This window comes from Antennarius striatus, chromosome 8 (assembly GCF_040054535.1).
Source record: "Antennarius striatus isolate MH-2024 chromosome 8, ASM4005453v1, whole genome shotgun sequence".
Taxonomy (NCBI): Eukaryota; Metazoa; Chordata; class Actinopteri; order Lophiiformes; family Antennariidae; genus Antennarius; species Antennarius striatus.
This window is the reverse complement of record NC_090783.1, coordinates 9506418-9517500: the sequence shown is the minus strand read 5'-3', so window position 1 is coordinate 9517500 and position 11083 is coordinate 9506418. Positions and strand designations below refer to the sequence as shown.

The window sequence follows — 11083 nt, the reverse complement described above, 5'->3', positions numbered from 1 at the left end:
CATTATTCATACTTATGTCAGCGCTCTTCACTGACAGGGTGTAACGGGGGGACCCTTCATCCCTCCTCCTCCTCCTCATTCTATCCCTCAGTGTCATGGCTCAGCTGCCTTTTAAAACCAGTGGCAGCTCCAGACATCCGGTTCTTCTCTTTGGACGTGATGTTCTCTCTTCTTCTGCCGTCTTCTGTTTTTTCTTATATTCTCCTCCTTTTGTCACTTCATATTTTTCCACTTCTTGTCTTCTCGTCAATCTTGCCCCAGACTCTCTCCTCCTCTCATACAGTAGAACCTCAAGATACAAGTTGAATCCTCTCCGTGACTGAGCTTGAAATTCAAACAACATTTTACCATTTGAAATAACTAAAATCATTTTTATCCGTTCCAACCTTATAAAAAACCCTAAACCCCCTAAATTGTCAAAAAAAAAAAAATTATCAACTAATTGACACACAGACTTTTCCTGTGTATAATTAATTATATATAGGTTACATAAACAATGATTAAGAATGAAAAGAAACACAAAAGTCAGGAGAACACACAAGCTATGTCTTTACTCCACCAAGGAGAACAAGACCCGGTCTCAGCTGATATTGTGTCCATCCACCAAGTAGTGGTAGCTGCTCTTATGAAGCAGTATCTCGAATTTTGCTCGTATGTCAAACAAAATTATGTACAGAGTGACAACCCATATGTCAAATTACTCATATGTGGAGCAGCTGGTATCTCGAGGTACTACAGTAATCCCTCGTTACTCGTGGTTAATACGTTCCAGGACCACCCTCAAAACACGAAATTCCGCAAAATAGCAAACTATTAATTTTATTATTTATCGTAATTTAAACATTTATGAATCCTCCCCATACATATTAAACCACCTTCTATCTGTATTACCTTTTCCTACACTCTTATAGACTGTTTAAAGCCCTTTTAAGTGTTTCTTTACATGGAAGTGCGCTGCGTTCCGTGAGTCTCGGAGCGCAGCGCACTTCCGGATTTTGTCAACAAATACAATGCGCGTACGGTATAACTTGAATATCTACTGAAAATCTGTGATGTAGTGAAGTCGGGCATCTTGAAGCACAAATACGCGGGGGATTAGTATATTCTATTACCTTTCTGAGAATTCAAATGCCACCATGAACACGTGATCCACTGTGACTCATATGAAGGATCTTTTTATTCCATCAGATTATAAATCTAAATTGCTAGAGTCGTACGTCTGTCAGCATTCCAACCTCACTGTTGTGTTTTTAATCCTGTTGAATTTCACATGAACAGATTGATTCTATTGAACTACGTGAGACACTAACGGAGCCAAAGTTCTTCTGCACATTACGAGGCATCACTCTTGGATTTACACCAACAGTCAAAGAGCAAACAGGCTCATTTTTACCTGGGGTTTAAGTAAAAAGTGTGTCCTAAATAATGCATTAGTGTGTAGATGTGCTGCATTGCTAATTGGCAGATTCATGGAAACCTTCTCATCATGTGAACACGCGCCATGACTTGGTTCATAAAGGTATTTCCCATCCACAGACAACCAGAACCTCTTCATTCTCATCAACGCTCACACCATTTCAAAGTAATTGGTGGAGCTCATCCATCTTTGAACCTCTTGCATTCCTTCAGTTTTCTTGCAAGGCTTAATGAGAGCAGCTACAATTAGCTGCATTAGCGCTTGACAGTAGACGCAGTACAAAAGAGTGATAGCATTTCTCGCACTAGAAGTAATAATGCCTACATTACACATTAATGGCGCCTTATGAGTCTGTGCAGTATTATTACATCACACACCAACACACCGAGCTAAACAGAGCAAACCCCGTTGGCAGTGAAAGCATTAACAGCCCGGCTGCTGAAGCCCACCGGCTTCTTTCTCCAGAGAAATTATCTGCAAAAATTATAATTATTCCCTCTGCTCGTCCAGCGGAAGGAGAAGAGAACAGTCTTTGTGTTCTTATGTAATATTTGAAGGTGGATGAGGATCAACGACGGTGCTAAATGTCCCTTCATTTGATTGAGCCTTGATGGGAGTCAATGCTGAATATATTACCCTGTTCCATCGTCTCCATCTGCCCATTTCAGGAACTTCATTTGAACCATTTTGTTAATGACCTCCAACATCTTCAGACCAAGATGGCCTCCGCTGACTCATGGCAAAATCTCAACCAGAGAGGAGGCATGAACAATGAGAAGTTGAGGCCTGCCACCGTGCATCTGTCTGTCAACTGTTTACCAATCCCAACCACTGCTTTTCAGGAGACGGACCAATTGCTGAATTTTAATTGGCTATGCACGTACAGTAGAACTTCAAGATACAAGCTGATAAACGGGATAAAGCTGATAAAATACATGTTTTTTGAGAGACGGGCCGTTGCTGTGTCCATATTTTTGTTTCACAAGTGAGCAAAATCTGAGATACGAGTTGTGCTTCAGGACACCCACCACCATTAGTTAGTGGACTGATAATTCAGCTGAGACCGGATCTCATTCTTTACCACGTGATGGATGGATACAAAATCAGCTGAGACCGGATCTCGTTCTCGTTGGTGGAATAAAGACATAGCTTGTGTGTTCTTATGACTTTTTCTTTTCTTTTCATTCTTTATGCTTGTTTACGTAACTTATATGTAATTAATTATACACAGGTAAAGTCTGCATGTCTATTGGTTGACAAAAATATGTTGTTGTTTTTTCATAATTTAGGGAGTTTCGGGGTTTTTGCGAAGCTGGAACCGATTAAAATGATTTTAGTTGTTTTAAATGGGGAATGTTTCATGGAATGGATTAAACTGGTATCTCAGGGTTCTACTGTACGCAAAATTTTGGGAAATACACCAATCTTTACTTGTTGCTGACAGTTGAACGAGAAGTCTCTTGTCGCTCAGGCCTGATCCGAGTCCCTGTTTTTAACCCGGCTACTTGTTCTCCAGTGCCCCTCATTGTTTGTCTCATCCCTCTAAACAGAATCCAGAGTGGCAGTGGTTGAAGTTACAACCCTACTGGGAAGTGAAGTGGAGGCATGAGCTGAAGTAGGGATTGGCCCTGTGGTGAACAACATGTGAGAGCTTATAATGCGCACTGTAAAGTTAGTATGTCCATACATCTGCTTTGCCATACGTGTGCGTCATCCTGAACCGCTGAGTGAACATTCGTTCTTGAATCTTCTTAAACTTCACTAAAACTTTATTCAACCTCGTCAGTGTCGGTAAAAATAGCTATATCTGCTGATGTCATGAACAGGAAGCATTCTGCCTCTCCTGAATCCCTCAAGGCCCCCCCACCCCATGCCTCCCACCCTCACACAGAGACTCTTACACCATCGTTCATCTCTGGTGGTGTGAAGTGTGAAACGATTATGAGTAGCGAAGAGCTCTGCCCCCCAAGATCTACCGCTCTCCTGTCTTCCCTGCATGGGAAATGGGAAAATATTGCTATGTTAACAATCGTGTGTGTGTGAGTGTGTGTGTGTGTGTGTGTGTGTGTGTGTGTGTGTGTTGTGTATACATGCGTTTGTGGACACACCCCTGTGCATGTGCGTTCTGCGACGATTGTTCCATGTAAATTCAATTTTACATATCAGTAACTGAGAACGCCGGCTGTCAGTTTTGCCATGTGTGTGTGTGTGTGTGCTGCAGAATTTCTTCTCCCTGTTCATCTGCCTCACGTTTGCTCGTCTAATAAAATCACACAAACTCATAAACACCAGTAGCCGCGCTCAGACGGACGCTCCCTGTTATGCTAATCTGCCGTATATGAAAGCTTGTTTGCACATACTGTATATGCAAATGAGCATGTAGGTTAGTCTCATTATTTCATAATGATGTGTGGAGTACGACTCCCAGGTCACCAATCTCCCCTAATTAGCATAAAGATTTCTCTCAGCTTGGAGGTAGAGTCCAATAGATTGAAGCTTTCATGCCCCGAGAGGCGATTTGGTTTGCAGCCACCATTCAGTAATAAATCTTATGAGTGCAGAGGTTAAAACCTATGTTGATGACAGCGGCATCTGCAAAGCAATCCGAGAGAACTGTAAGAACGGCGTGAGGAGCTATGTGTCGAGGCTAACGTCCTAGCATTTCTATCTCTCATCATATAAATGTTTTCTACTAGTTCCTCACATGACTCTGTATTTGTAATTCAATGAAAGCCTCTGGAGGTTATATTATTTCTTTTATGGCTCCACACACTTAACATTAAAAGCTTTGTCAGATTTTAATTCCACTGTGAAACTGTGAAACCGCTTCATGACATAGAAAACCTAAGGGAGAAGTTAGTAGCATTAGCTTCTAGCCACGCTAGCATGACGGTGAGGATTATCAACAAGTAGAATCTTTGAACCAGAGCTGCCCTCGGCTGTCCAGACACACAGGCGCAGACACACAGGTGCAGACAAGTTTAACAGAGATAAAGATGGTACACCTGACCATGGAAGGTCAAAGGTCGCCCCATTGATCGTCTGCTTCCACAAGTGCTGAATTAAAGTCAGGTTGACATCTCTGAAAGTTTGTTTTGATATGAAATCAACTCACATTCAACGTCTTTTAGATAACAGTTTATTACAGTAATAAAACAACACCCAATAAATGGAGCTTTTACTGCAGATGAACACAACTTAAACATCAGACAAGAGAAATCCTATGTGGTACATACAAACTGGTCTCTTATAGTTTGTCACATACGTTCCTGTTGGGGGTGACCACCCCTTTGTTGCTGGTTAGATGCTGTACAATCTGGCCATGGGATGCTCCCAGTGAGACACAAGCGTCACTTTGCTTTACTGCATTGAGCTTTTCAAATGGATTTCAAAGACAAATTGGATCAAGTTCCAAGTCTGTTTATCCAAGTTTTGAAGACAGCTCTGGGAAAATCAAAGAATTGTTGCCACAATACCGGCGAGATCCACAGAGGGGGTGTCTGATTGGTGGCGTGAAGCCCGGCCACTAAGAGCTCTTGGCTCAAGAGTGAGCCACCATGAGGCGGAGGATTTAGTGAATTGGGCCTGGTGAGTTTTGGGGATTAATAGTAAATGCTTAGACCAGATTAATTTTTAATGAGGTTGTATAAATGACCTTTAAATGTTGGTGTTCATTATCCTCCTTGTTGGTCCAGGTTGGGGTGAATAATTGGGTTTCATTATCTGGTCCTTCGACATCTTTGCCACCATCAGCATCAAGTGTGTGAGCAGAGCGTGGAAACACACTCAAACCTGAATCCTACACACACTGAGCTGCATGCTAACACAAGAGCAGCGGTGCTAATTATAGAGGAACGCTTCCACGTGTAGCACGAGAGGAGAAACGAGCCCTGAGCGTTCGTGTTCTGTCACACTCGGGGGGGGGGTATTTTATGGATTTCCACCTGCGGAGTTGAGTTTGCAGAAAAACTGTCTGCCTGAGTCATCAAAGACACACACGCGCACACACACACACACACACACACTCACACTCACACTCACACACACACACTCACACACCAACAGAACTAATAATACCTCTCCATAATCACCAGACATGACATAATGTGTCCCTGCATTATTACCCAACTAATATGTCCTGCTTTATATTAAGACCAGGTCCATTGAGAGCCTCCGTCCCCCCGTGACAAAGCAGGGTTCTTGTCTCATACACGCACCCTGACTTAGCTTCATCTATTGCCCCTCCTCTCGCCCCCATGACTATCGTGTCTTGTGGATTTTGAACGTCTCCCTTCTCGTTCTCCTCCTGGTTTCTCTGTGCCTGTGCCTCTGTGTTTCTCCTCCGGTTTCCACGCCGATGGCCTCCATCATGTCCTGATCGTGTCCTGGGTGGCTCATCAGAGCCAGTGTTGTGTTGCTTTTGGGCCGAGGCCTCCACTCTTTGTGGGACTAATGATGGAGGCTGCAGACAACTTACGCTGTCGGCCCCAGTCTGTCTTTAGTGTCTGCTGGTGCCACACACGTACCGACAGACAGCACACACACGTACTAATAGACAGCACACGCACACACATGTGGACAGACGGCACACACGTACCAACAGACAGCCCACACACACCTACCGACAGATAGCACACACATACACACATATGGACAGACTGCACACACACATAGCGACAGACAGCACACACACGTACTGACAGACAGGACACACACCTACCGACAGACAGCACACACACGTATGGACAGACAGCACACACACGTATGGACAGACAGCACACACACGTATGGACAGACAGCACAAACAAGTATCAACAGACACCACACACACAAACACTCACTTTAATATAGTTTTGTTTTGTTTTTTTTATATTAGGTGGATGTCAGAGTGACCTTGTGCAGCACAGAGGAGAAGGCGTCTTCTCTCAGGTCCTCAGTATGCAGTACTTCATTGTAAAGCAGCAGCATTCCGTCAGAACCAACAACTGGGCCAGTGGTAAATTAAAGAAGAGTGTTGTCAATGACAGAGTCAAAGTATTGGAACACAGCCTCTCCTGAGCTGGCAGCTATATTCATATTCTGGTGGTGTATTTCCCCAGACGGGCCGACGTACAGAAATAACATTTTCTTCTTATATGGGACACCTAAAAACAGAATTACATGATCCTTGTCGAGGATTTGTGCCTCTGTACAAGATGCAGCACCAAATCTAATAATATATTGTAAAACACGTGATATTATTAAATTCTGCACTTCAGGTTTGACCTATTTTAAACTATAACTGCTGAGGAACTGAGCCTGAAAAGATCAGCAGAATGACACTGACAAGAGGCTTCACAAAAACTTCTTGAAAATAAGTGACCATCAATTTTAGAAGTTCATGGGTTTATACTTAACGACACGTTTATAAACATGATTGACAATTGGATATTTTTTCGTCTGTTTCTTTATGATTCATAAAGTTTATACAGTGTACAAAAACGTTATTTTTAAATAAAATCCAATGATATGACCCAAGCATAATCACTGGTTGTACCTCAACGTTACAAAAGCACAATCATTGTCCATACCCCAACCCCAACCAACCTCCCCTCACTGTACATGTTTACTTTATTTTCATTTTTGTCATATCCAAATGATCATTTTCCATACTGCCTGTGTGTGTGTGTGTGTGTGTGTGTGTGTGTGTGTGTGTGTGTGTGTGTGTGTGTGTGTGTGTGTGTGTGTGTGTGTGTGTGTGTGTGTGTGTGTGTGTGTGTGTGTGTGTGTGTACTGGTATACTGTATATGTGTGGAGTTCAACAAAAGTAATTTCCCTACTGGAAGGATTAATAGATTTATTTATTTGATTTTATACACACGCACACACACACACACACACACACACACACACACACACACAAACACAGTGTACTGCTATCACTAATATATACGTTTTCCATATTTCCTTATTTTGCTGACGGTTTTACTTACAGGCTTTCTGCAAAATGCCACACACTTCAAACTCATGCCAACTGATTGTAGCATCCAGTAGATTTTAGCATCCAGTAGATGTCGTACTAGAGCAAGTGAAGCCTCATGAAGCTTCAAACCAGCGTGAACCAATTGGGATGAAAAGCTTCAAAGCTTCATGGGGCTTCATCTGTTCTTCTGTTTCTGTTCTGTTTCTGGAATGGGACAATCGATGTAGTATCCAAAATGCTCCTCGGGCATCTGACAAAAATACTCTTTAAGTAACTAGAGACAAAAACGGTCCTTAGTAACTACATACAGTTATGTTCATGTAGTCAGCTACAGACATGACATGGTGGACACTATCCATTGAGGGTCCCTAGGCAAGACCCTTAATGCTATACCAGCCTACCTCAGTCATGAGCGAACACAATAAAGACAGGGTCATACCGGCTCGGACGCTTCAATTTTGGAGATTTACATCCCAACAACATAATTTTTGCGAACGACACCAGCTTGCCGATCGGTGACAGCTCTTTTGCTAACACTTCATTTTTAATGAATGGAGGTGCGTTTGATATTATCACCTTCGTAGCAATGCTGACGAGGGGGAGAACAGGAGTAAAGGTGTACTGTCCCAGAACACCTTTACTCCTGCTCTCCCCTCTTGTGGAGAAAGGGGTAGTTATACAGAACTTCTGTTTAACTAGCCCTTTCTCCACCAACTCGCCAACCTTAGCCGTGCTGTCTAGAAACATGACAATTGCTCCGTTCATGCGGGTGGCAGATTTCACGTTGCCATACCCGATCACTTCTCCCACCGCCAACCCCTCTTCCTCTAAGGAGCACCTCACGGCCGGCAGAAGCTGGATGGCATGATGTCGAGTCACCCTCCCACACAGAAACCACCCCACTACCCTTTTACCCACACCCCCCACCGCTATTTACACACCACGATATACACACAAACCCAACACACATTTACCCAGAGAAAAAATATAGAAATGTTTAAAAAATATTAATGAAAAACGTAATGAAAATAGTAATAGTGTGTTTTCTCTGTCTTCTTCACTTGTTTCAGGGTGGGAACGATGCGGTGAAGAACTTTGAACACTGGCAGCTACAGAAGAAACGTCCTTCATCTGTGTTTCTTTTAGCACAGGTTAATTGTTCTTGACTGGAGCGAAAGGAGTCAAAGGTCATGTCTCCAATTTGAAAATAGCTGATGTTTGTGATTACTGGTTAAGACTAGGGCAAGGGCCACAGTTTAAAAAAGTGTGTGTGTGTGTGTGTGTGTGTGTGTGTGTGTGTGTGTGTGTGTGTGTGTGTGTGTGTGTGTGTGTGTGTGTGTGTGTGTGTGTGTGTGTGTGTGTGTGTGTGTGTGTGTGTGTGTGTGTGTGTGAGAGAGAGTTGATGTGCTTTCAAAAACACAGCTCTCATATGAATTGTCACATTATGTTATTCTCAGGGCGCCATCAGATTAGCTGTGTGTTTTTATACACTCGTCCCGTATGTAAATTGCATATGGGTCAGACTGGTTCTTTTTTTATCCTGGCCTCATTATAGTTTTGGGTCGTTCACCTTTTTATGTCTGGAGAATTTTAATAAATCGTTTATGGAGACTGTTTGTTGTCACATCTCAGTTTTTGTCTGTGTGTATGTGTGTATGTGTGTTTGGGAGCAGCACACCGGAAGACGGTGACACACGCATGTCGTTTTGTATGTTGTGTTTCTGAATGAGTCAGACGTGTGAGTGCACTCAGCTGTGAGAGGAACGGAAGAGGAGGGCAGGAGGAAGGTGGCTGACTCTGCAGGCACGTGGCCGAGAATAGAAGTGGTCAGATGGGGCAGTATCGATCAGCAGGAGGGGTCAGAGGACCCTGTGGTGGAGGATGAACACACACATCAGAAGAGCAGGCTGCTGAGGGTATTGGTTCACGTCCAGACATGCGTCCTGTTCGTGGACACAATGTCCTATGGACGTCGACCCGTCTGGTTGGACAATTCGATTTACATCGGTGTGATTAGAGTTTGTTTTTCTCTTACAACAACAGGAACGTGTTGTAGTATTCTGAGTACAAGGCTGTGTATTCTGTTTGATACCTGGGGATAATCTACAAACAGACACACCGAGTCACTCGGTGTCCTAATAATAACAACCTGAAGGTTGTGTAATCCTGTTTTGGTGACTGTGATTAACGATAAAAAAAAGTGACGTTCGATAAGGATTCTGGGATGTTTGAGCTAGCACAATTGTTAGCTTGTTAAATGCTAGCTGCTGCTTTCATAGAGGACAAAGAGAAGATACGGATTTTGCAGGCAGACCATGTTAATTAGCTAGCAATGCTACTGCCTGTGAGGATAGACTCAGGGCACACACACAAACACACAGACATTCAGTCCCATCGGGTTCCAACATGTGTGGCATCAGGGTTTTTTAACTCAGTGACGATGGGAGTAGAAGACGACATTTACTTGTCTTCTCTCCTCTTACGGCTTGGATCAATCAAAATAGAGGTGGATACCTTTTCTTTTGTGTCATTTGGTGGCTGAAACGTTTGACAGGACGATGATGATGATGATGATGATGATGATGATGATGATGATGATGGTGATGGTGATGATTTTGTAGAAAATATCAAATTATCAGTCGTCTTATTTTTAGTTTAAATATTTTTCCCATCTTGGGAAATAATCCTGTTTCTTACCCTGACTCACGTTTGTGATTTCTCGCCACCTCTGGTTGCTCCTCATGAGGACAGAGAGGCGTAACATCAAAGTGTCCTGGTTCAGAGAGGAAAGAGGCAATGATGACCATCTCGTCCCACAATGGCAGACAGATGTGTCTTTGTAACCCTCACCATGAGCGAGGTTGAGGAGGGGGAGGCACTTGGAACTTTGTTGTATTTTTTGTTTCCATGGTAACAAGTTCATATTAGTCTCATTCTGTCAGTGGGATATTACGACTGTTTGAAAATAAAACAGCTAATAATGTTTTTCATGAAAATATATGAGCGAATGGGTCATTTACTGGTGGAAATATCAAAAGCCGTCTCCATTTTTAAGCATTTCAAAAACTGTCTGTGGAAGCCTTCAGCAGGACTCCGAGAGATGCCTGAGAAAATGCTTGAACCCTGGAAACTCTGAACAGGATAAAGAGAAAATGCCCAAAAGAAACATTTCTTTCAGCAGATTTGCAACCAAACTGAACAAAGGCGGACAAGGATGAGGGCCACGGATGTTTGAACAGAAATGTGTTCATCTGTACTCTCAATTAGAGTCAAAGCATCACAGACCGTCGTCTGTGATGCTGAAAACAGTCCTCCAGAAGTTGTAACACAAGAGATGCAGATGTGCATCCTGTCTCCTCTGCGTCAGTTCGATTTATTTCCTTTGGGGTGTTTTATGTCACAGAACGACCTGTGATTGTCCTGAGCTTAGATGAATGAAGGGACGACTGCAGTACAGCTTCTGGTTTTAGTTTACTAGTTCATAAAGAGAGGTGGGAAAGACCAGCAGAGCAGAGAGAAACTGACCAATAGTGTTTGAGATACAGCAGTACCTTGACACGAGTTAGTTGAGATACGAGCCGTCGGTCTCTCCATGTTTTTGTTCAAAATACAAGCAAAAATCTGAGATTCAAGCTGTGCTTCAGGACACTACCACTAGTTGGTGGATGGATACAACATCAGTGAGACCGGATCTCGTTCTTTAC

At 43.0% G+C, this 11083-nt stretch overlaps 1 protein-coding gene across 4 annotated transcripts in view; it reads left to right on the top strand.

Annotated features, from left to right (window-relative positions):
- LOC137599907 (endonuclease V-like) overlaps window positions 1–8984 on the top strand; it is a 32469-nt gene extending 23485 nt beyond the window's left edge. The window contains exons 9-11 of one of the 4 annotated variants that reach the window (XR_011036889.1): window positions 2968–3061; window positions 6294–6413; window positions 8450–8984. The gene's annotated coding sequence lies outside the window, so the exon portion shown is untranslated. The remainder of the gene's footprint in view (window positions 1–2967; window positions 3062–6293; window positions 6414–8449) is intronic. The other 3 variants (XR_011036888.1, XR_011036890.1, XM_068321145.1) reach the window with 3 other exon arrangements.
- Window positions 8985–11083: the final 2099 nt, after the last annotated feature.